We start from the raw sequence: 26,866 nt of genomic DNA, 5'->3' as shown, positions 1-26,866 counted from the left end.
TAGCTCTCTCGGATGGATTTATAATTTTAACAATCTTAGACATAATAATAATCTCAGAGATAACTTGTAAAAAATTAAAGAGTTTCGATAGCAACAATGTAGTACAAAACTTGCTTTCTCACATGTTAACCCTCTGAGAGCCAGCTACATGCTGAGAAGTGCACAGCTTAAATTGGCCGATTTTACAGACTTTTGTTTAGAAACTCACAGTACATTTGTTCAATATATATTTGTGTAATTTTTTATATTGAACTAACATATTTCAGTTCACCTCCTACCTAAAATTGGTTTTCCATAGGACTAAAGTACCTCAAGTTAGTAATTTTCTGGGTAATAATTCGATGCATTCTATACAGAAGAGTAGTTTTTATGTTAAAGAAACATAAATGCATCTTTTATAAATCCATGTTTACAAACAAGCCTCTATCTTTTACAACAATTTCATGAATAATACTTCTTAAAACCTGATAAACCCATTATGAGAAAAAAATAAAGCTATTTAAACAACAAAACTATAAACCTATTGTTTTTCCTTAACTTTGGTTCTACTATATACACCTAAAATTAATGACATAATTGTTACCAATCTCAAACCCAATACAAGCGACCAGTTTCTATTTTTCTACCAAAGTATTTTGTCACATGCTCTTCTATATACTGCTCATGATTTTATTACCAACTTCAAGGATTTTAATGCAGAAAATTAATTTCATTATCAGTAGTATTTTCAATTACCTGGGACAATTTACACAGCATAGACAAGTACTTGCATACTTATTATATTCTGAATTGCACTTTTTCATTTTTAGTCTTAATTTCCATCAAGATTGTTGTATATAAAAAACTCGACAGCCTGAGCTATGTTATAGCTGGTGATGTTCATCTGGTAAATGTACATACAAAATTCTTGATAGTCTGCGCTATGTTATAGTTACCTGATATCTATCAGGTGAATGTAACAGCAACCAAGGAATACCATAGACTAGTAATCCCTATCCATAAAACACTATGAGAGTTGAAGCTGATCCACACCCACTCGGTGGAATCTATGGTTTGCTGCGACACAAAATTTAATTTGCTGTGTTTCATTAACACCAATACAACACACAGTTGAGATAAAATTCTGATATTTTGTACTATGAAATATCACATTGTGACATTGGCGATGGTACAAAACAAAAATGGATTGTTGTTTAATGCCTTGGTAGAAAAATATAATACCAAACAAAATAAGTTTAAATTTAAATTTTGAACATTACAAAAAGTAAAGTCGGTTACTACTTTTTTTATGTATTGGTCCTCAGGTGATTTTTATCAGTGAGAAAGTGTGAGATGATAAAACATATTTTATAAAAACAATTTTTATAATTTTTGGAGTTAACGGTTTGTTCAGAATCAAAGTGGAAAAGATCCGCAATTTAAGGTGCAGTGCCTGTGGCACAGTATAAGGTTACGTTGCGTGCTGGACATATTAAATGCAATCCTGTAGATACATTTTTAGACTTTCCAGTCCAAAATAATAATAACAATTATTTACATTTAAACAATAACAATTATCGTGATTTAATATCAGCAATGTGATGGTTGGCATTCCACTCATGCGTTGTCACCCCCTCCACCCAGCAACCCCATTGCTTCAAATCCAGCATGCAGTTGCCAGTCTATGGTGTTCCTTGGTCGCTAGAATGTACATATAAAAATTTCGACAGCCTGAGCTATGTTATAGCTGGGTGATATCAGTCTTCAAAATGAGTAATATTTTGTTGCTAAAATCTATGCCTAAATCTGGCAATGGTTTGTATTCTTTAAAAAAATTGAAAATTTATTTCCTACTCCAGCTTTAACCATAACATTCTGCTACAAGTGATAATTGTATAAAATGAATACTTTCTACTTCCTTTACAATTTTTATTAATCATTTGTGATAACTGAAAAAAAATACTGCATTTCTTCTTATTTTGTATTCCAGTACCTATTTTATTCCCTTTGATCCTTTAACAATATATACATTATTGTATAATTGTTGAATTATATCGTTGTACATGAAAAGTGCATTTCAATTTTAAAATGAAGAATTCGGTAATTTATACAGTCATTTGCCCTTTGGAATTTAATATTATTAAATATCTATAACATACAGTATACCTAGTCCCATGTCATACTGACTGAATGAAATGTATACCTATTTGTATTTAATAGCGGGAGTTGAAATTTTGTATTGTTTTATCACTTGTAAGACACAAAAGTTTCTTCCATACTATTTTGTATAAGGTATTTACAGTTCTTTCATGTAGATCCAGTTGGTGTGTTCTGTAGGATCTTATCAGACCAGTTTCAAGTGGCCAGTGGAGTCATTAAAATATGAAAATCCATTTTCCATATATAGATTTTAAGATAACTCATTACTTGTTTAATAAAGCTCTATTATATATAAACTAAACCAACAAACTGAAAATCAAATGCACTCCAATGGCTGGGATCAGTAATGAGGTTGATCAGCACACTGTTCAGCATGAACTTGTGGTAGATGTTGATGTGCGCGCGTAGACTGTACTTGTTCTTGAAGAGTTTGTTGCACAGCATGCAGTAAGCGGGGTTGTATTCATCCGTGTGTCGGATACGCATGTGCTTCAGCAGGTTGGACTTGTTGCTGATGATCTTCGGACAGAGGGGACACGGTTGGGCTCTCATCTGGCCCTCTGCAACACTCACTACTATATTCCACACTAGTGGCAAACGTAACTATATCAAATAAATAAAACCTTCAATTTGAAAAACAAATTACTTGTCTGTTAATATAAAATTGTTATAGATATTAAGAAAATTGGAAATGGTTTAGAAAATGTAACTTATAGTTATCACCAACAGATTACCTCACTAATACACAATATTATTGTTGGTTTTGAATTACTTGTTTATTTCTAACTTAAAAATGAAAAAGGCAAATAAAAACAGATTAAAGTAATGAGCAGTGTAAGAAGGGCAAATAGCATTATAATTATAAAAAGCACTTAAATGATCTACTACTAAATCATTGTAATGATCTACTACAGTAGATTGTAAACCAAAAACACTACATTTTTATGGTTATGTCCACATGAAGTAAACAGAAAGAGGAGAATGCTGAGCTGTTGTGTGACAATTGAATAGAGATACGACTCTCGAGCTGCAGAAAGTATAAACTGCAGGATTATCACATTAAGTAGTTGATCAAATAATGTAACTAAGGTTTGTAATGTAACTTTTTGTTAGTTACTTCAAGTATTATCATTCAAATTACCTTTATTTTTACTACGACAGGAAATGCTGCACTGTTATAGAAATCATTACTTTTCTTATTATATTTATTATTGTTGTTATGTTGATATACACTGCTTTTTATTTTAAGATAATGGGATAGCACAATTATTGTATGCAATCTGGATCCGATATATTCATTATACTTTATTTCTTTGTATTGGCTATTTATTTATGTAGTAATAACAACAATGCCAATTTATAAAATTTAAATGTAGTAATTTAAATCAATTACCCACAAATTTAAAGGACCCTCATATAAAGGAGTATAAATTTTGTTTTAAAAGATCTTATGTATACTGAACACTTAGTGAGTACTTAAATCTTAAATTAAAATATAAGTAATTTGAACAAGATCTGAACATTTGTGCAATTGTTTCAAAAAAATATTCCCAAAGTACATGGGATTTCATTATTTTTGTTACAATTGACACAAGATTTTATGAAAATGCTTCAACTACAATATATGTTATGAAATTATAATTCATTGATCCCTTATATAGAATTCTTATAACTATTTATCTTTTCATTTCTTCAAATTCTGTTGTAAAAAAGATGTTAAAATTCATAATTTTAACAAACTTGGACAATGAATTATTGAATTCCATCCCAATCTCACTCGGCGTATTGATAACAAATTATTTAAGGGTCACTCTATTTTGTGATAGTGGCAGACAGTGCATACTGCAATAATCCTCCACAATGGTAAAGAAACAATGATTGTTAAAGGTGATGTATGCTGTTTTCTTCAGTATGGGTCCGGTGAAAGCTATTTAAGCTAGAGGTACAAAGGACTGTCATGACAAGTTGCTACAGTAAACAATGCTTGCCAGAAGTTCTTCATAAGTTGAACATTAAGGGTTTAATTTTAGACCACAACAATGCCTTTTTCCCATCTGCTGCAAAATATTTCGAGTTTTTGGCCTGAATGGCATCAAAACAATGTAACACTCCTCTTATTCACCCGGTCTATGTAAGTCTTTTGGATATACTTAAATCTGAAGAAACATTTGTGCAGCCACCACTTTTCTTCTGAATGTGAAATTAATTATAAGATTCATAAATATTTTTACTTCATACCAAAAACTAAGGGTTGGATGTTTTCACTGGGTTGAAAATCCAACTTCAAAAGTACATTGACAATGGAGGGGATAACTTTGAACATGCCTAACCTTAGGAAATTCTAGGAAATACACTCTTCATATATTTCAGAACTTTCAGAGTGACCCTCTAACAATAGCCACTTTCATAACTAATATTGAACAGGAAATGAAGGTGCCACCAAATACAGCTTGTAAATTTATCCAGAAACCCGTCCTTCAATATGATAATTCTGTCAACCAACAATTCTATGCAACATAACCACTAACACAAAGGTCAAATTAATTACAAAAATATTTACTCTCTAGTCTAGCTAAGCAGTGTCCTGCATATTAGTGAGGTAATGTTGTACAGTGTTAGTAAATGGATTAGATGACTGCCCGCCCTCTTGCAGCAACCACCCCCGTTGCCATGCCAATGCCTTATTTAAAATTAAAAAATTTAAAATCCAGAATTTGTTATACACATTATTTTTAACACATTAAAAAACAAGATTAGTTAGTAACCATAAAAGAAATAAGAAAAATCATAAGGAGCCACTTCAATTTAAAAATTATTTAATTTTGATCTAAAGTGTCTAAAGAGAGTTTCAATTTCTGGTGGTACATGATTAAAAAATATTGAGTCCTGATATTAAGGTTTTCTCAAAAGAACTGAAGATTATGCTGAACTACTGCAAAATCATCTCAATGTCTGGTGTTACAGTTATGATTATGTCAATTTAAGTGGATGGAATTGTAATTTTGTTTAATTAATAGTATTGATTAAAAAATGTACACACCATATACTGTTAAAATTTCCTGAGAACTGAAGTGAGTCTTAACTGAGTCCAAGTAGTCAAAACCTAAAATTATTCTGACACTTTTTTGAGCCTTTAAAATAGTTTACAAATTTTCATGTGTCATTGAACCATACAGTACAATGATGAAAGATATAACAGAATGAATATATAGGAAAAATATACACAAAGTTTTTGAATTACATGATTTTTATAATCTACTAAATGCATAATGCACTATAATATGCATAATCTACAGAAGTTGACAGAATTACGGTTATTTGTTACTTAAATGTTTGAATTGTTATGCATGTTTCACCTTAAAAAACAACTATTAAAATTATTCATTTTTATTAAACATGTCTTTTTAAAGTCCATCCATACCTTACATTTAGTTGGTTATTTTGTTCACAAAGGATCTTTTTTTTAACTGGCTCAATGTAAAAACTTACAAATACTTTAAGATTTCAATTTAAAATATATTTTTCAGTTTGTGAGTCATTTACTAATTGTGTTTGATACTCAAATTTTAAATATATTTAACATTTAATATTTTTATTACCTACTAAAATGTTTTCAATTATCTGTTTTATTTTATCTGTTTGAGATTCTAAATATTGAGCAATATCAAGTTTGTTTCATCTGAATTATACAGAATAAATTCTTTAAAATATTCTTTTAATAAAATATGGTATGAAGGTCTATAATATTTTCTTTTGAATTAGGAAAATACTTTTGCAACTTAAAGTGAATGTATCAATCAATTATGTTCAAGATTTTGTAGAAATCGCTAAACCATTCTCAAGTGGTAAATTTCTTAAAGATGTTTTATCAATGTATCTCATGATAAACCATAAATTTTCCTACAAGATTTTATAGCAATGTCTTGTAATTTTTCAGTATTAAAGAGATCGCTCTTATTTTCTTTAGGATTTCTTTAATTCTTTAAGTTTTTCTGTATTTTGTTTTTCATAGTTATAAATTGTGCTTTATTTTGCACAATTTTGATAGTAATTAAATTCATTAACTTTTTCAAGATGTTTCTTGAAGTTGTAATGCTGAATACTTTTCTTAAAATATCTTGATTGTATTAAGAACAGTTAATTTTGGTTTGTTTCATTTAATAAGAATTAATTTTACTATTTAGTAAAAAAATGTTTTATTTAATAAATGTTTTTTATAACATTTTTATTTATCTTTCAAGATTTGCTAGCTTTTTGAAACAATTTTTAATTTATTTTTTTAAAATTAACTTTTAATATTTGATTATTTAGTAATTTTTTCATTCTTTGATTTTAACATTTTATAGATTTTTGAATTGTTTTGTAACTCTCATTATATAAACATTTCTCATTAATTTTTGAAGGCTCTTAGAACATTTATTATTACATTTTAAATTTGAATGGCTCCATAAGTGGCCTAGGAGTGACACTATATTAACTAATTGTATATAAAGTGACTTGTGAATCCAGTAATGTCATTTACCAATTGTCATGTAAAGACTGTCCGAAGAACTACATTGGTCAGACCAACACTCCATTGCCCTTTAGAATGAACAAAAATCGCAGCGATACAAATCTTAAAATTAAATCCAATCCTATTTCTGCCCATGCAATGGAACATAACAAAAAATTAGATGAATGCTTTTCTTTAAAATAGCTCATCAGAGGGTGCTACAAACTAAATATCCGGATGGTCAAAATTAAGATATGGATCGTAAATATAAATTACCCTTTAAAATTTTAATTTCTTTTATTTAATAAAATTACACATTTAACTAAAAATTGAATTTATAACTTTATATTCCTTGTATTAAGGAAAATTATTTACTCTTTGTACCTAATTCAAAATTAGTTTTATTAACGTATGATGTTTCTTATGTTTATTATTTTTTGTTAATATGATTACCTATATCTCTTGAAAATATAGAGAATTTCTATGTTCCTGTTTTCTGTTCTTATTGGATATATATATATATATATATATATATATATTATATATATATATATATATATATATATATATATATATATATATATAATTTCAATAAACATTGAATCGCAAAAAGTACTTGCTCCGCCGGGAGCAAGTATTATATATATATATATATATATAAATATATATATATATATATATAAATATATATATATATATATATATATATATATATATATATATATATATATATTATATGATTTTATCTACAAAGATTAGTAACATTCTAGAATTTGCTGTGATATCTTTTACATGCTTTTTGGTGATTTATATTCACTTATTAACTTTTATAGTCATATTTTAATACATTTATTTATGACATCTCTGAACAATCTAATACTAACATAAATATTCCTCATTTCTCCTCATTGTAGTTGTGTATCAGTAAGTGAAGAAGAACTGTCTCACCCACATAAGTAGCACAGACTGTAACACATACTCACAAAATTCATACAGTGATAACTCGGTAACATTTAAGCATTTACTTTTCATCAAATCCATATCTTTAAAAAGCTTTACCATTTCCAATTGTTATAAAGACTTTGTTTAAAGTTAGTTTTCCAAAATGGATGGTTTGGTTTGTGAAGGTAACGGGAAGTTTTCAAACATTTGCCATCGCTCAGTTATACAGAAAAATCATTAACTAACTCTACATTACAATACCTACAATCTAGTTTCTTTTTCACATGGACAACTAAAAATAACACTGAACTATAATCTAGGTGATATGAAAGGATCATAAAAAAGGACTGAGATACCTTCCACGGATAAATTACAGGTGGCACAAAGTAATTGGGGATACATGGAGAATAATTTTTTATAATGTTGATTGTATCTATGATTGATAAATGTATTTATCTATGTAAAAGAACGCAGTCTTATTTTGTATGATGTTTTCTTTGGTAGTCTCTTGCAAGGAAGATTATAGTCTTCATGTGAGGTTGCTTCCAGACTCTGTTGATTGTTTCTGGTTAAAAGATTTGTTGATTATTTATATGAAAGTCAGTCTCTTGATGTTCTTTGAGACCATTGTTGGATAACACTGATTTCTCAATATTCCTGGAATCATTGCCAAATTGATTATCTAATTTGAATTAGATTGAATGAATAAATAATCTTTTTACTTTGCTGAGCGAAGTTAGAACTACCTACACTGTCCTTTCTTACACAAAACTTGAATATAAAAAAATAGTCTTGCCAGCTCATTTTAAAGAAATAGCTAAATTTGGTGACAGCTGAAATATTGTTAATTTACTCTTATGGGATTTAGATGTACTGAATATCTCAAAAACTTGTCAAGATAGAACAAAATCTTAAATTACACAATTTTAGTTGCATTTGCATTCCAGAACACTTTGTAGTGATCAAAGTTTTTTAAATGTATGTTTGAGTAATATTAATTCAGTTGCTATGTAAACAAAAGAGGTATTTAATTCCAACAAAATACATGCAATTATCTTTTTAGGTTTTTGTTTTTGTTAATTCACAATATTTATAAGGAAAATACTTTAACCCTCCAACTGTTAATCCACAAAATTTTGTCGGTCATTGCCGCTTCTGTAGTGTTAACCCACAAAATATTGTTGGTCAAAAATTCCCTCATATAATTACTTTTTATACAAAAAATATATATACAGGGCGTTTCAAAAAAGACTTTACAACTTTGAAGATTCATATAAAACTTATTAAACAAGGTACAGAGCTGGTTTTGGTGTTGTTTTAAAGGAAAACAGTTCAAGTTTTGACTCGCGTAGTCCGCTAGTGCCTAATCGCGTCGCACAGTGACAGTTACGTTAAACATGGCTGCCTTCACTGGACCGGAGCGTGCTAGTTGTGTGTTTTGGTTTGAAGAATTGAAGTCTGTGAAAACAGTTAAGCGTAATTTTCGTACCAAGTACGCTAAAGATCCTCCTAGTAGGCCTACAATTTATGAGTGGCATAGTTGTTTTGTAGAAACAGGGTGCTCAGTGAAACATAAAAAATCCTGAGGTAGTCCAAGCACATCTGACGAGGTCGTTGAGCAAGTGAGACAATGTTTTGTAAAAAGCCCTACGAAATCGATCCGGCGTGCATCTCGTGAGCTGCAAGTGCCACATACACCGGTTTGGCGTGTGTTAAGAAAACGTTTGCACTTGAAACCATACCGATATTCGCTTTTACAAGCAATTAAAGACACTGATAAGATTGCCCGTAGGAACTTCTGTATGTATATGTTAAATCGAGTGGATGATGATGAACATTTCTTGGACAACATAATCTTTTCTGACGAGTCCACTTTTCACTTAAGTGGCAAGGTAAACACACATAACTGTAGGATTTGGGGCAGCGAAAATCTACATGAAACATTACAACATGTTCGTGATAGTCCTAAAGTGAACGTTTTTTTGTGCGTTGAGCAAGAGGAAAGTGTACGGCCCCTTTTTTTCCAAGAGAGAACCATCAATGGGATAGTGTAACTTGATATGCTGCAACAATTTTTAATACCACAGATTGATGAGGATGACCGAGAACGAAATGTTTTCTTTATGCAAGATGGCGCACCACCACACTATCTAACTGACGTGCGGGATTTTCTAAATGACCGCTTCCCAGGTCAATGGATTGGCCGTGATGCGCCAATTGCATGGCCCCCCCGTTCCCCAGACCTGACATCGCTAGATTTTTTCTTCTGGGGTTTCATAAAAGATATGGAGTACGTACCTCCTTTGCCGGCCACTTTACCTAAACTTACAGCAAGAATTTACACTGCTGCTGAGCAAGTTACACCTGAAATGCTAGTGCGAGTCTGGGAAGAAATCGACTACCAATGGGATGTCTGCAGAATAACCAACGGAAGTCACATAGAACATCTTTAGTTTAAGGTAAAAACACTTGAAGTTTTTTCCTTTAAAATAACACCAAAACCAGCTCTGTACCTTGTTTACTAAAATTTATATGAATTTTCAAAGTTGTAAAGGCCTTTTTGAAACGCCCTGTATATTACTTTTATTTTATATTTTTAATAATTTTATTTTAAAACCTTGTGTGAAGCTCTAAAACAGCCCAACACTACAGGATGAAATGACCGCCAGTTCAAGGGTTAAAATTAAATTAAAAAAGATAACAATTAAATTTGGAAAAACGGAAACATTTTTAATCCCATAAAAAGCAAAGTAATACCTCCAACCATCATCATGGGATGGGGCAGTACCGATATTGACGAACATAAAAAACAAAACCACAATGTATCTTCAGCCTCATTGGTTGCACAAAGCAAAGGAATGTAAAATTCAATGTCAAACTAAAAACACAATAAAAAATTTCAATAGAGCACCAACTACATATATTGTTGTAGATTTTTCACTTGTAGAAGGTAAATTTCACTGTTCTAGAAGCTTACTATCAAATAAACACAACAAAACTGGAATAAAAGTAGCAAAATTTGACAAATCACGAAACAGGAATAAATAACTTAATAACGAAATGCACAAATAAGATGTGTATTGACAAACAAGACTGAGAGCATAAAGGAAAAAAATTACAATCAAACATCCCCTGGGATAAAAATTATGAAAAAGAGGACAAAATACTTAAAAATCTTTTAAGCTTTCCTCATACGCAGTTGATAGCCCGACTCTGACCTCTAAAGATTCTTGTACTTTTTTCACTTGAATATTGGTATCCCGAACATCCCCTCCACCAATGCCTATCCCCCATAGCTAGTTATCCCTCTCATCCAGAAATCCCGATTCCTCTAGGTCCCCAAGATTGATGAACCATTTGAGATATAACCCAAATTTCAAACATATTATCAATAATAGTGCAATATTTGGATCGCGACCGCCTAAAAATTCTTTCTGAAAATGAAAACATACTACTTTAAGAAATTTATAAAAATGGTTTTAGATCGTAACGCTAACTTGGCTAATGTAAACATTTTCCTTTATCTTCATTGATAAAGAAGTTGAAACAGAATGGTGGACTAAAATGGCCAATGAACTCAGTCAAGATATTTATATAATCAATTTTTAACCAAGTTTCGATTTGTTTGGGCTTTTTTAGGGACAGACATTAACTCCACAAGCCGTGTTGTATAGAATTTGTATATGAACTTTTGTTTCAATATTATAACTTACATTTATTTTCAAAATTAACAAATAATCACTTAACACTTCACAATCTTCACTAATCACTTAAATCTGTACAATTAAAATCAAATTGAAACCATTGTCCCTTGATTATATTTTTATTTAAACCCTTTTAATAATTTTAAAAGTTTTATATCTCATTTTTACTATAACCACTATTATATAGATGGTATTCATATGTAATCTATCGACAATGTTCAGTACTATTTTTAGTTCTTGGTTGGAAAACGAACAGTACTGTTGTTATTTTCATGTGAACACCAAATTTCAGTGTAGATGGTTTTCTAGATGTTATCTATCCACAATGTTCAGTACAATTTTAGTAGTTATGTTTCATTAAATAGAGGGTTGCTCATATTATCTTTATATAATATACTCAATTTTCTAACCAAACAGATGACCTATATTAACTGATCATTTCAATATTTCAAAATATGATGTTAACAACTGTTTACCAACAGGTTTATATTGATCTTCATTATACAATGTTAAAATATCACTGATTAATACAATACGTATTATAATCCTACCATAGATAAACCGCTCGCAAAGAAACCTGCGCAGAAGCAAATTTCTGAGCAGTACCGTGCAGGAGGGACCCCCTCCGGGGGGGGGGGGGGGGGGAGTGGGACCAGCACCTTCTTGTATCCGTTAACCAGTTGTGTAGATCGTGTCTCGCTCACACAGTTTAATTTACACTGCAGATAATTTACCTGCTCTATAACTATATTATATTTTTGTGTGTAGGCATATACAAGTGGCGCAGTCTAAGAGTAAAATATTAATTAAACATATTAATGTAGCCATAGACGTATCCAGGAAGCTTGCATTTTGTTGTGAGGTTAGCCGTGCAGTGGCAGTGGCCAATAGAGATGTGTCATTCGGTCTTGACCTGTTCAATTCGATCCATTCACCTCGAGCATTTGTTCATTTTTTCCTGCCAACTGAATATTTTTTTTTTTTTCAAATCAGAAATATTATTTTAATGATCGTTAAAACTTACAATATTTTAATTAGCTTCATTTAAAAACCCTTATATATGAAAAATAGCTTAACATCATATGAAACTAACTAAAACTATAAAGTTTATGCGTTAGGTTACATTAGGTCCCCAAAATTGTTCAGCCATTCCTTTTGTTCACTACTAACCGATTAAGAATAAATCCGTAATCGTATAACTCAACAGGGGAGTAGGGAGTCTGGTTAGTATGAAAAGTGGTGGAACTTAATCGGTTGGTTATAAAATATCTTGTTATTTAAAGAAAAATAAATTATTTTCAAACGAGCAATGTGTCTGTTTAATTGAATTGTTAGTAATTTATTTTAAAAATTTGTAAGGGAATAACCTTACTTATGATAAATCACACGCATATCAATCAACTAAGTCCATTGATTGTAAGTATTAACATTTAAAATATTTAGCAATGTATCTGGTAACTTACAATTACATTTTTTGTCAGTTTTAAAAGGTCTATTTACATTTACTAGATTCCTGAAACAATACATTTATTGTAATATATCTATCCATTCACTGTACGATATGACGTTTCTTCCTCTATTCGAACACTTTTTTACAAGCGGATTCTTTCGTTCACTCGGTCATTACATTCAGTCGTTCATTATGTTCGGTCAACACGATGACCGGCATAACACGCTCTAGCGGGAAGGCTCAGTAACTCTGCACTGACCGGTACAACTGAACGAATCACAGCAGTGAATGAGACCGACTGAGCCGGATCAATCAGATGATCCAATAGAGCGAATGCCAAGCAGTGGTGGGGATACTAGGAGAACTCAAATCACCCAGGGTCTTTTTGTAAACGATCTACCTATAGTTTTGTAAGCTTAGCCAAGGCTATCATTAGATAATAATTATGATAGTTTTATTTTTATTATGTAAAGTGTTTCTGTTCCTTAGACAGTTTTTTAGTACATCTATAAAAGTAATCTGATATAATCGCAAATAACAATGATGGGTATTCGACTCACTATGTCGATGACGGTAATCTGATTAATTCCCATAGCTGGCTGAGACGTGCTCATGTTAATCTTTGTATTGAAAGGTTAACATTCATTATTTTTCTTACAAAACCTTAAAAATGTTCTAATATAAATATAGGATTAAAAGTGCCGGGAGTAGTTCCAAACTGAGCCAATACAGAGCAGCTCACCAAAGTGAAATATATTTATTTTTCTGTTCACAAACTACAATTAATTTTAAAATAAAAAACTAATTTTTATTCAAAAGTAAAATTAGAATAAATTTGATTATAACATACATTACAAAAATTACATTATAATAACAGTTTTGCTTCTTAATTTATATTTATAAAAATATGTTTGGAAATCGCAGACAGTCACTTTATTAAGAATAACTCCTTATGACTATTGCTTAATTTCGTGTTTTGTTTTTACAATTAAATTCACTATACAGTGTGACCTGAATCATATTACAAGACAAAATTAGTTATTTCTTCAAAGGGAGAAACATCATGGACACGGCGTTAAACAGCAATCACAACTCGCAAGCCTCAATTACAATCACCTCACCTCGATTTAAATAATATTTTTGGCACGTCTGAGGACAAGGCTTCATTATTTTTAATCTGTGTACTTATACGGGTGTACATAAAGTCCTGCACGGGTATAATATTTTCTGAACGATAACAGATAAATAAACAAGATTTAGTACATTAATACTACACCTAAAAATCTACTTTTTGATGGAACTATCAGTTTTCTGTAATATCATGGGAACGTCCCGCAAGGAGTCAGAAGGAAATCTTAAAATAGGAGCATAGGTCAATATGGACATCATTTTAAAGGGCTTATCTAGCAGAGTTTAATGCCGCAAACCGCACTCAAAAAGATTGATCCAGTACAAAATGGCGGCTGTTCAAAGATTTTTACTTGGTTACATTTTATTAGTAGCCATAACCCCAGTAAAGCAAAACTGCAACCAAACAAATACTGCAGCTAACTACTACATTATGCTTGTCAGTTGTACATAAGTGAATTATGACATTAGTTATCCTCAAGGGTTACAAATTTGGTCCTAATATATTGATAACGGGGAAAACCTGATAACAGTAACAATTAGAAATCTCAGCGACCTATGACGATCGGAAACACTTCCTATTTTCCATAAAGTGTTGAACAGTTCTCCCTACAGTTGTTCTAGAAATTGGCTGCCTTTCGTGAAAGTAGTCATTAAATAAATGGCATGCTTCCTCGTGTGATCGTCTGTTATTTCCCACAACCAACCATCATAAGAAGTGTTATACGTTCACGTTCGTCAAGCGACATAATGTAGTTGAAGAACTACAAGCAATACGACAAACTCTTTTGTACTAAATCGCACTGATAAAATGGATGGACAGCACTACTAAAACAAGAAAACTAGAATAGCCTACTATAAAATAGACTGGCTAATAGGAAAAGTCCTAACTGCGACCCAAAGATAAGAGATTTCTAATTGTTACTGTTATCAGGTTTTTCCCTGTTATCAATATATTAGGACCAAATTTGTAACCCTTGAGGATACCTAATGTCATAATTCACTTATGTACAACTGACAAGCATAATGTAGTAGTTAGCTGCAGCATTTGTTTGGTTGCAGTTTTGCTTTACTGGGGTTATGGCTACTAATAAAATGTAACCAAGTAAAATCTTCGAACAGCCGCCATTTTGTACTGGATCAATCTTTTTGAGTGCGGTTTGCGGCATTAAACTCTGCTAGATAAGCCCTTTAAAATGATGTCCATATTGACCTATGCTCCTATTTAAGATTTCCTTCTGACTCCTTGCGGGACGTCCCCATGATATTACAGAAAACTGATAGTTCCTTCAAAAAGTAGATTTTTAGGTGTAGTATTGATGTACCAAATCTTGTTTATTTATCTGTTATCGTTCAGAAAATATTATACCCGTGCAGGACTTTATGTACACCCTGTATATTAGTTCACATTAAACAATGAAATATCCCTTATACAAGGGGGTACCCAAAAAAACCGGAATTTTGTTTTAAATATACATATATTTATTTTTTTTACAAAACAAACTTATTACCTTCAAAGTATTATCCATTGCACTTTATACACTTATCCCATCGTTGTTTCCATTGTTCGAAACATGTTTTGTACTCCTTGTCAGTGATGGCTGCCAGTTCCTCCATTGTTTTTTTCTTGACGTCATCCACACTGTCAAATCGGAGACCTTTCATGCCCCTTTTCATTCGTGGGAATAAAAAGAAGTGCACGGAACCAGATCTGGTGATTAAGGTCTGTGTTTAGCCAAAAACTGGGTGACAGAGATTGATGTGTGCGCAGGCGTGTTGTTCTGGGTGATGATGCCATCTTCCATTGGCTGGATTGTTGTTTGGTTTCTGGGTCGTACCCATAACACCAACGTTCTTTACCTGTAATTATTTTTGACAAGAAATCTGGATCGGCTTCAAGTTGCTGCTTCAAATAACGGCAGGCTTCAATTCAACGTTCCTTTTGAAAGTCAGTGAGAGCACGAGGCACAAACTTGGCGGCAACCCTTTTCATTTTCAAGTCTTCGGTTAAAATCCGTTGAACTGAGCTCCATGACAGCCCACTAGCCTCTGATATTTGCTCGATAGTCTGTCGTCGGTCAGCAAGCACAATTTCTTTCACTTTCACAAGATTTACGTCTGTCCGGGAAGTCGTTGGTCGTCCAAAACGAGGTTTGTCCTGAATTGACATGTCACCATTGTTAAACCGAGAAAACCATTCGTACACTTGGGTTTTCCCCATAGCATCGTCTTTATAGGCTGTCTTCAACATTTCAACTGTTTCAACAGCGGTTTTTGCCAAGCAGAAAACAAAATTTCACAGCAGCACGCTGTTTACTCAAACTTGCCATTGTAAAAAACAGCACGATCACAAAACAGCAATAGCAAAAACTATTACTGCATGGGGACAGAACACGTCAGGTCAACGCAACAGGTGGCACTGAGCTGGTAAAGAGCAGTGCTACAAGAGCCAAGCGGCGACAATTTTTACTACGCGAGCTCCGCCTACGGCAGAGCTATTCCGGGAACTTTTGGGTACCTCCTCGTATAATCTGGACCTGTACTCTCCTTGTCAAGAACATACACTTTCGTTTCCCCCAATACACATATACATACTCTCAATTTTCCCCAATACATATTGGATTCCCCCCGACGTATATATCGACTCGATACAAGTACATACTTATCAATTATCCCCGATACACCTACATATTGATTCCTCTTGATACAAGTACATATCATTTTCTCCCAGAGATCAGAAATTTAAAATATAATTCACAAACAGATTCATCTGTTGCTACAAACTTATTGTGGCTTTTTGCAGTTGATCGCTCATGTGCAATATTTTTGTGTAAGTGGAAGGTCTTGTACATAGCCATTGGGTCTTTGCTAAATCTTGCGATCTTGTACAGTTTGTGGACAGGCTATTGCGGAGGTGAACTTAGATGCAATGTAATATACGAGTATGTGTAAATAGTGCTATTTGGAAGGTGGATTATTTCAATCATTAAATAAATATATCCCTCCAAAAATCTACCATCCATATTCTGAAGATGTATCGATCAAAGAATAATCCTAAGCCCAAATACTCACAAGACTTTTTGACTAAGCACCCAAATGTACATGTTCAGGTTCCAACAGAAACATATGTAGTAGGTATTCAACTTTTTCCAAGATTTGCCTGTTCAAATTTTTAATAATAGTGTTCCATCATTAACAGTGTTTTAAATTAATCTTACATTGTAATTGTATTGTATTATTTCAATTTACAGACTGAGCCTTAGTGAAGTCTATAACTTGGAGAACTGGCAAATTTTCTCTTCTGTGTGTCTCAGTCTGCAGGATATCTTGAGAATGAAATGAATCTCTAAACAACTGAGAGAGTTCAGGTGGAGACAGCAATTCTACTGATGAGTTCAGGCAACTTTTAGTTTTTTTATGACAATTAGGTCGAGGTAGGTTTTCAGACAATGGTATAAACCTTATTCCACTAGAATGTTATTGAGATGACACCCCTGACGATGAGATAAAGGAATGCCTGTTGCACAACAAAATGTCTGGTGAATTGATGATAATTTACATAGTTTGTAAATACGTATTATTGACTGTGAAACATTTAAATTCTCAAAAAGGAAATTTAAGGTAAGTAACTATTTTCAGATCTTCACACAAAATAAAACATTAAGTAAATTCAGAACAAAAGAAATATATTTTAAAATAATTAATTTAATAAAGTCAGTACAAGTGAAAAACATCATGGACATAAAGATATCGACTACTAGGTTGGTAGTCGACTAACATGATAGTAGACTACTATCATGTTGGTTAGTGGATGTTATAAACAATGAGCTGATATTAAGTTGGTTAATGGAATGAGAATAACTCTACCTTTGGAGCAACACGTATGTTTTAGTAATCAGCTGTTTTAAACTAACTCAGAATTACCCTAAACTAAAATATTCTCATCAAATGAACACTGTAACTTTGGAATCCTATGGGGCAGAACCCCAGTCAGAGTGCTTCAAATCCACCAAAGGCACCATCCACCAGAAGGTAATGGAAGAGAATTTATATTACTCGTTGTTTATTGTTCACATTAGACCAACGAACTATACTACTGGAACACGCACTGCCCATAAGCCACGTGTTGTTTATTCCGGTTGCACACAGCTGTGCGTTACTGGTGTATCCATGGACTTGCAGGTGCTTAAAGTGGGCAAGAACTCACCGAGTTGTGCGGCGATCAACGGGACGATACGGCATCACGCCTTTTCATGCCGAAACACAAATCATTGTTGTTATTTGCATTGTTGGCAACTCTTCCTGTTTATTCCGTCAAGACGTCTGATCTGAGCAACTCAACTAGTTTGTTTTCCTTTTATTTGTCAATGTTAGTAATGTTTGTTATTTCGTGACATGGTGAAGAGTTGCTCTGCGTACAACTGCACGTTCAGATGGACTAAAGGCAGCCACATTTCTTTTCAGAAGTAAGTTCTTACTATATCAACCATGTCAATATTTATATGCAACTTCCAAAATTGTAATTTTCACCAATATTATGTTCTGTATTGCCAAATTATTAACTGGGTTATCCAAATAATTAAAAGTACGGTACGACTGTTAATGAGTACATTAATAAACTATCATTTTTTAATCATGAACAATAATTATATAGTTGAATAAAACATGCTTATCACTCAATTATTTTATCCGCATTGACCCAAGATATCAATGTTGGTTGTTATAGCACTTATAAATGCATAAACTTATAAATCATTGCTAAAAACAGTATCTACTGACCTACTCTCTACTTTATAAGTATGGGATCTTTGTGATTTTCAGCTACCTGTATTTTATTATTTGTTAATTTGTTTGTTTTGGTTTTCCATTGAATTATGACAATTTACTAAAAAAGTGGATTACTGCGACAAAGAGAAAATATTTTAAGCCAACAAAACATACTGTTTTAGGTAATTCTAAGCAATATATGGGTCATCCTCGATTTTTCTCATATTACAATATAATGTTCCAATAGTCAATTAGAAGAGGAAATGACTAGAATTTCTTGCCGGAAAGCAGTTATAGAGAGCAGGCAACCGCCAGACGGTCATATATTGCTTAGAGTTACCTATTAGTGATCAGGGGCACTGACGTGATCTGGACTTCAAATTTGGAACTACTCGAGTTAATTTTTTTTTGTAAAAGAGCAAGCAGCGCGAAGCGCTGCGCAGCGGGCAGGCATCGTGCGTGATCCTTTTTTTATTAAAAATTTCTGATAAATTTGTTATTACATATTACAATATAATGTAGGTAATGTATGTAAAACAATTTTAAACACATAATTACATGCTGGAAAGCAAAGTAAACCAATATAATCCGCCCAATACAAAATCTCCGTAAAAAATTTGGTAAAGGAATCTGTGTCATTCCTTTGGCCTGAATCAATTCAGTATAGACGAAGATCACGCACGATGCTTGCCCGCTGCGCAGCGCTTCGCGCTGCTTGCTCTTTTAGAAAAAAAATTAACTCGAGTAGTTCCAAATTTGAAGCCCAGATCACGTCAGTGCCCCTGATCATTAATAGGTAATTCTCTCGCGGTTGCCTGCTCCCTATAACTGCTTTCCAGCAAGAAATTCTAGTCATTTCCTTTTCTAATTGACTATTGGAACATTATATTGCAATATGAGTTGCCTGCTCCCTATAACTGCTTTCCGGCAAGAAATTCTAGTCATTTCCTTTTCTAATTGACTATTGGAACATTATATTGTAATATGAGAAAAATCGAGGTTGACCCATATATTGCTTAGAATTACCCTGTTTTATACAGTAAACATTTTACAGAACATGATTAACATTTAATTTTGCCTTATAAGAAAATGCCTAAAAAATGAAGCAGTTCCAACAATTTTTTATTTTCATATGCAACAGCCACTGGAGAAACGAAGGAGGATTATTGTCAGAAAGAAGGCATCCATTGAGCTACCTAATGCTGATAAGTGTGATTTGGATTTGTCTTTGGATAGTGAAATTGAGAGTGCCATGTATGTCATGGAAAATTATGATAGTTCTAGTTTAAAGGATGAAATTTTATACTATATTTGTGGCGTCATTGTAAGACGTATTGAAAAATGTATTAAATGTAACGATTGTAGTTCTATACTCCATGCCAATGATCTTAGAACTCATTAACTGTTTATTGATTTTAAATCTAAGGGTAAATTGATTAGATCAAATTGATTTTAAATCTAAGGGTAAATTGATTAGATCAAGTGATGGTGTATTGAAAATTGTAAAATATTGTTATTTGCTCAAGTTATCTCAAACAAACGTAACAACTTCTGAATTGACATTGAGAGTTTGTAACCATTTTACTTGTAGTGTTTTCAAGGGGCATTTAACTTATGACGAATTCACTGGAAGCCACGGGTTATTTTTAATTAAAACTGTGATTAAACTATTTTTTTAAATAATATCTCATCACATCGCAAAAAGAGAAGAAAACTTTTGACATTACAAAAAAATCCAACTTAGGAATAAGGCAAAAATTTGTAAAAATAATTTTATTTTCTAACACGTAGATTAAGTATGTCATGTTTGTACTTTTTATGTAGTTTACTTTGAAATAAAATACTGCCAATAAAAATGTTGTTTTTTCACCTGAGAAATATTTTAATCTTACAGACATCTTCGTTTCCAACTTTATAAGTAAAATATCAAGTCAAAATCTCAGTTATTTTGACATTGTACAAAAATCTGTTTTTTTAACTAAAAATAAAATATCCACGGTAAAAAGCAGTTATTACCATTTGTAATAATAAATAAATTGTGGTATCTAACAATATTATTAAGTCTAGAAGGCGTTTTAAAGTGATGTTAGATCATTACTATAATGCATGCCATATGGGCGGAGTGAGTTCTTGCCCATTTCCAGCACCTGCAGACTCGAAACGCAGCCCAGGATTTCGGCTCGGTTTCTCCGGCCCAGAGCGCGTTCCATTAGTATAATTCGTTGCATTAGACATTACATATTACAATTTATCAATATGTTGATGTCATATGCTAAGTTAAATTAATTATTATAATATCGAATTATTAATTTGATAGAAAGAATCAATACATTCTATACAACCAACTGAATAACGAGTGTAGGCCACTTATTAAAGTCTACTTCAAAATAAAGCTAGTATAATAAATGGCCACCATCACAATCAAATCAGGGTACCATATTATAATAAAAATACTTACACTATCGAATAAAATTCATTACACTCAAATTATAGTTATTCACAATTAATTACTGCCGGCTCTTTTTAAGGTTTAGAATTACAATATTATTCAAAACTAATTCCAACAAGGTAAAATTATTTGTATAGTGTTTGACATTTTAGTTTCGTAGTTAGATAATCATGAATATTGTGATGGTAATCGCTTACTATACTGCAGCCTAAAATGAAATAATCAATGCTTTCAATGTATATCAAATAATAATTTTAAGTTAGATACCTAAAATCACTCTACAAGAATCAAGAACTTCTTTTAACCCTGAAGCTGGCAGCTACATTTTAGTCTCTGGTGGCTCGTCTATTTTTAGTATTATAGGCCTATAGTACTGATGTTTTACTTAAAAAACCAAGACTTATGTCTAATAGGTTGTCATTATCATTATTCAGTGAAAAATATAGAAAAAGAGTATATCATTGATAAAGTTTATTTTTTACTTTATTCTTTTTAATTGGGATTACAAGAAAAAATAGCCTATACTACACGATTTAAAAAAGAGGTCTGCTCAAAAAAGGTGTTCAATTGAAAGCTGGTAAATTAGAAATAGAAAACAGTTTACCTAGGTTGAGAAAATATACACTTGTTTATCTTTCACAGTAAAAAACTCATCTACAACAATAAACATAACCTGTAAAACTCCATTCCACTCTGATCAAAAACAGATTCCAAGCCTAATAATCTCTAAAATCTGACGATATATCTTAAAAGTTTTTCCTGCTAATTTTGATAATAATTTATATTACAAGAAATACAAAATATTGGTTCCCTAGAAGAAACATAACCTGAGTTTCACAATACTCTACCACACACATATTACCATTCAGCGTCAGTTTAGGAAAATAGCATAAAACTTAGGTTCATTTTCACGGTAAATTAAATTGATCACAAAAATACGATAATTGAACAATATAAATGACACAATCACTAATTTTTATCACACTATACCACGCAAAAAACGTACATATACAATGACAAACGAACCAGATGATGCAGACGACAGCCTTTACTCATACTGGGTACACGAGCTCCTCATGCGTCACCTGAATGGGGTAATCGCACGCAGTTGCTGATAGCGACTTCATTTCGGAACGGTTCTGATTTCTATTATCTATTACGAATTAATTTGTCGTTTTATTTCCGAACATATCAGCATAGAAATTATATAGAACATGTACTACATTAATGTTTATCGAATTAATTATATTAATATTGAACTTCAAAGACACTTGACAAAATGTGAGATGGTGCACAACGAATAAAGTGTAATAATATTGTCACGGAGCTGGCCGTCGCGCGGCGGCTGCGGTGGCGGCCCTGGCTGTTGACGTAAGGGACCGCCATAAATCCTTCTGCGAGAGCCATCAACACCCTCATAAATGGCTGGGCCAGTCCTTTCTTCTGAATAGGCTGATGACAATAGAAAGTCTAGAGCAGTCTTCCTGGTAAAAGACTCACTGCCCATTGACTCCGGAATCTTCTAGACCTTCCAGAGCCCACCGGTATAGACCCTTCTAGCAAGAATGCTAGAAGGTTATATAAGGCCGTCTACTGGGGAGCCGAGAGAGTGGTGAGTACCAGTGAGGCAGTGTAGTGAGTGTCGTGACACGGATCCTGTGATAGTGAGTGCCTGCGGAGATACTGCTGTGGGAATCGTCGCATCGTGGGATCGACCGGAAGATTCAGCGCAGTATTGGACAACTCCTGTGGAAGGATACGACACCGGGGAAACCGTAAGCAAATTGGACTTAAGCAGAAGAGACAGTAAAGCCGCTTGTTAATTAGCTATATTTGTGATTGCAAATAATATTAGTTTTGCAGAAGCCATCTTAGTCATTTAGCAAATATCAATAATAGTAATTGTAATTATTGGAGTTGTAATTAATAGTAATAATTGTAAATAGTAATTTCTTTCAATTAAAGTAATTATTTTGTCCTTATTGTAAATTAGCTTTAATAAACATTATTAATTGTAACTAATAATCGTGTTGCTTATTTGTAAACCCACATAAGAATTATTTAGTTTGTAAAAACGTAACATTGGTGTCAGAAGTGGGATTGATTTGTTAAAGCAACACTTTAGATATTATTTATTATTTATTTATTGTATTAATATTATTTTAAAGTAATAATATAATAAAACGATGGCTTCTAGTGGGTTTAAGTTAGCAGATTTGAAAGTGGCTGATTTAAAACGGGAGTTAGAAGAAAGGGACTTAGATACTTCTGGGACAAAAACAGTTTTAGCTAATAGACTTAAACAGGCGATGATAGAAGCAGGTGAAGATCCCGAAATATTAATTTTTGAAACTGAAGCAAGTAAGCTTACCAAAGTGTTACAATCTAAACTTAACTAAAACATTGGAAGAAAAATTAAATAGTAATAGTAAAACATTGGAAGAAAAATTAAATAGTAATAGTAAAACATTGGAAGAAAAATTAAATAGTAATTGTGAAACACTTCAAAATGACTTGAAAAGTATGAAAGATGAATTAGCTACAGAGTTTAATTTAAAAATTTGTAGAGTTGAAGAGGAATTTAAAAAGCAACTAGAAGCAGGTATAAATGGTTGCTCCAAACAATTAGAAGACAAGTTAAATGATTATTCAAAAGAATTTGGTGATAGAATTAGGATCTTAGAGGAAATAGCTCAGAGAAACAAGGGCTCAGAAACCTGCACAGAATCCATTGTTAGCCCAGAAGATGGAAAACCAGAATTAATTACGGAACCTCAGCTTAATTCATGTCCACCAATGAGTAATGCAGGGGTGCCAACCTTCGACGGTAAGATGACCTGGGAGGATTTTCGGACACTGTTCGAGACTGCTGCCGCCGTCCACCGTTGGCCGTCATCAACAAAAGCGTCCATGCTCTGCCTTTCGCTGCGTGGAGACGCGCTAAAGGTCCTGCAGACCGTGCCACCTGCGGAGCGCCAAAACTACGGAGAACTGGTTAGACGACTGGAGATGCGGTTCGGACATAAGCACATGGAACTGGTCTACAGGTCTCAACTCAGGAGTCGCCACCAGAAGTCCAATGAATCACTGCAGGAATTTGAAGCTGATATCGCACGACTTGTAAGAGGTGCTTACTCTACTTGTGATGAGGCTGTCTGCGAGAACTTATCCATCGACAAATTCCTCGACGGCCTTCGAGACGCTGAAACACAGCAGGCTGTAAAGTTGGCTCGTCCTAAGACATTACACGAGGCGCTAACACAAGCACTAGAATTTGAAGCAGTAAAGCAGTCTGTGCAAGGACATGCACGTCTTCGAGGGGTCTGCGTGGAAGAAGGTTTTAAGATAGAAGACGTAGTCCAGAGAGTGCTGGATGCGCTGAAGAACAGGAAGAAGGAAATCCGCTGCTGGAGTTGTGGAGAGTTGGGCCATCCCCGAAGCAAGTGCCCAGATAGAGCCTCTCGGGGGCAGATGCAGGAAAAACTAAAAAGGGTTGACAAGAAGGGGCAATTGTCAACCCAGCAAACTGAGGCCCCAGCCGACAGCATTATTGTGGCATCTTTGTCAGGACAGACTAACAGCCTCTACATAGATGGATTAGTCAACGGGAAGCCCAGAAGCCTTCTACTAGACACTGGGGCAACGATGACCATAGTAAATAGAGATGTTTGTTCACCTCCCAATAAAGTCACTCCAACAACCTGGACATTGAGGACTGCGACTGGGGACTTGACCAGTGTTCACGGGAGACAGTTGCCACCTTCTGCATCGGGAGTACATGCTTTAAACATCGCACTCTCGTTGCTAACATCGAGGAGGACGTTATACTCGGCATGGACGTAATGATGAAACTTGGCCTTCAATTAGACCTCAAGAAAGGGGTGACGACTGTTGGCGGAGAAGAAGTCGTCCTTCAGCTTAGAAAAAATCTTACTTCTTCGGTGCGGTTATTAAAAGATACCACACTGCCATCTCGTGCTCAGAAGATCGTGAGAGCAGAAGTCGACAGAACTGTACCGGAAGGACAGAACTTAATGTTAGACCCAGCTGTAAACGAAGAGGAGCTTGGCCGAGGTGTCCTTGTAGGGAAGACACTGTTTCAATCTTCCAGGGAAGTTCCAGTCTGCATAATGAACTTAAACGACTATCCTGTTACTTTAAAACAAGGCAAGCTCTTAGGTACCTGTTACTCAGTTTCTTCTGTATCGCAATCTGTTAGACAGACAGCATCCTGCCACAAGAATCTTCCAGAAGACATAGCTAAATTTGTGAGAGATGCTTGCAAGGGAATGGACTTGGAACAAACTAAACAAGTAGCTAAGTTAATAACAGAGTACCAGGATGTTTTCGAAACTGCTACAGGGCCAAGAGGCAGGACGACTGTAGTTCAGCACAAGATAAATGTTGGAGACGCACAACCAATCCGCCAAATTCCTAGGAGACTACCCTGGGCGAAGAGGGAGGAAGCTGAGCAAATAACAAAGGAGATGGAGCGAGATGGGGTGATCGAGCCTTCCAGCAGTCCATGGAATTCGCCGGTGGTACTAGTGAAGAAGAAGGATGGGACTTCTAGGTTCTGCGTGGACTACCGACTACTCAATAACGTCACCAAGAAGGACAGTTACCCTTTACCGCGGATCGACGACACACTGGATGCTCTGGGAGGCGGCAAGTTCTTCTCGACCCTGGACATGAAGAGTGGGTACTGGCAAGTAGAGATTGCTCCAGAGGACAAGGAGAAAACGGCATTTTCCATAGGGAATGGAAAACGGACTGTGGCAGTTCACCGTGATGCCTTTTGGACTATGCAATGCACCAGCTACCTTCGAGAGATTAATGGAGAACGTGCTTAGAGGTCTAACTTGGGAAACCTGTCTAGTGTATCTGGATGATATCATAGTCATTGGAAAGACGTTTAAAGACCATCTTCAGAACCTGGAAAAGATCTTTATAAGGCTTCGTTCTGCCAACTTGAAGCTTAACCTGAAGAAGTGCAACTTATTTAAAAATAAGGTAAACTATCTCGGACATGTAGTCTCGTCAGAAGGAGTCTCTGTGGATCCAGAGAAGATACGAGCGATAAAGGAATGGCCCACACCACGTAACAAACATGAGGTAAGAAGGTTTCCTCGGGCTGTGCACCTATTACCGCCGCTTCGTGAAGGGTTATGCCGATATTGCTAAGCCACTGACCAAGCTCACGGAAGAACAGCGCAAGTTTGAATGGACCTCAGAGTCGAGTGAAGCATTTTGGGATACTCAAGACTGCTCTCTGTAGTGCTCCGATCTTGGGATTCCCTCGCTTTGGAGAAAAGTTCATTGTCGACACTGACGCCAGCGACGTGGGCATAGGAGGAGTACTCTCGCAAGTTCAGGATGGCCAGGAAAACCGTGGTAGCCTATTTCAGCAGAACACTATCTAAGGCCGAAAGGAATTACTGCGTCACAAGGAGGGAACTGCTAGCAGTCGTGAAGTCCCTAGAACACTTCCATAAATACCTCTATGGACAACCTTTCCATTTAAGGACAGATCACTCCGCCCTGACTTGGCTACTGAACTTCAAGAACTTGGAGGGGCAGACAGCGCGATGGGTGCAGCGGCTTCAGGAGTACAACTTCACGTCTGAACACCGACAAGGGAAGAAACATTCCAACGCTGATGCTCTGTCACGTCGTCCTTGTCCAGAAGGCTGTAAAGCACTGCTCCAAGGTAGAAGAAAAGAATCCTTCGGCAGAAGTACGTTGTGTCACCGTGGAGCCTGCTAGTGGATGGGAAATGAGTGAACTTCGGAACG

General features: G+C 34.2%; 1 protein-coding gene across 1 annotated transcript in view; it reads right to left on the bottom strand.

The window, feature by feature from the left end:
- The window catches only part of LOC124357195 (organic cation transporter protein-like), a 105,897-nt gene extending 83,798 nt beyond the window's left edge, over window positions 1–22,099 (bottom strand). Inside the window, exon 1 of the mRNA XM_046808731.1 lies at window positions 21,934–22,099. The gene's annotated coding sequence lies outside the window, so the exon portion shown is untranslated. The remainder of the gene's footprint in view (window positions 1–21,933) is intronic.
- Between the last annotated feature and the right edge of the window lie 4,767 nt (window positions 22,100–26,866).

Source organism: Homalodisca vitripennis, chromosome 3, assembly GCF_021130785.1.
Source record: "Homalodisca vitripennis isolate AUS2020 chromosome 3, UT_GWSS_2.1, whole genome shotgun sequence".
Lineage (NCBI taxonomy): Eukaryota > Metazoa > Arthropoda > Insecta > Hemiptera > Cicadellidae > Homalodisca > Homalodisca vitripennis.
The sequence above is the reverse complement of the archived record's forward strand: the minus strand, read 5'-3'. Positions and strand labels throughout refer to the sequence as shown.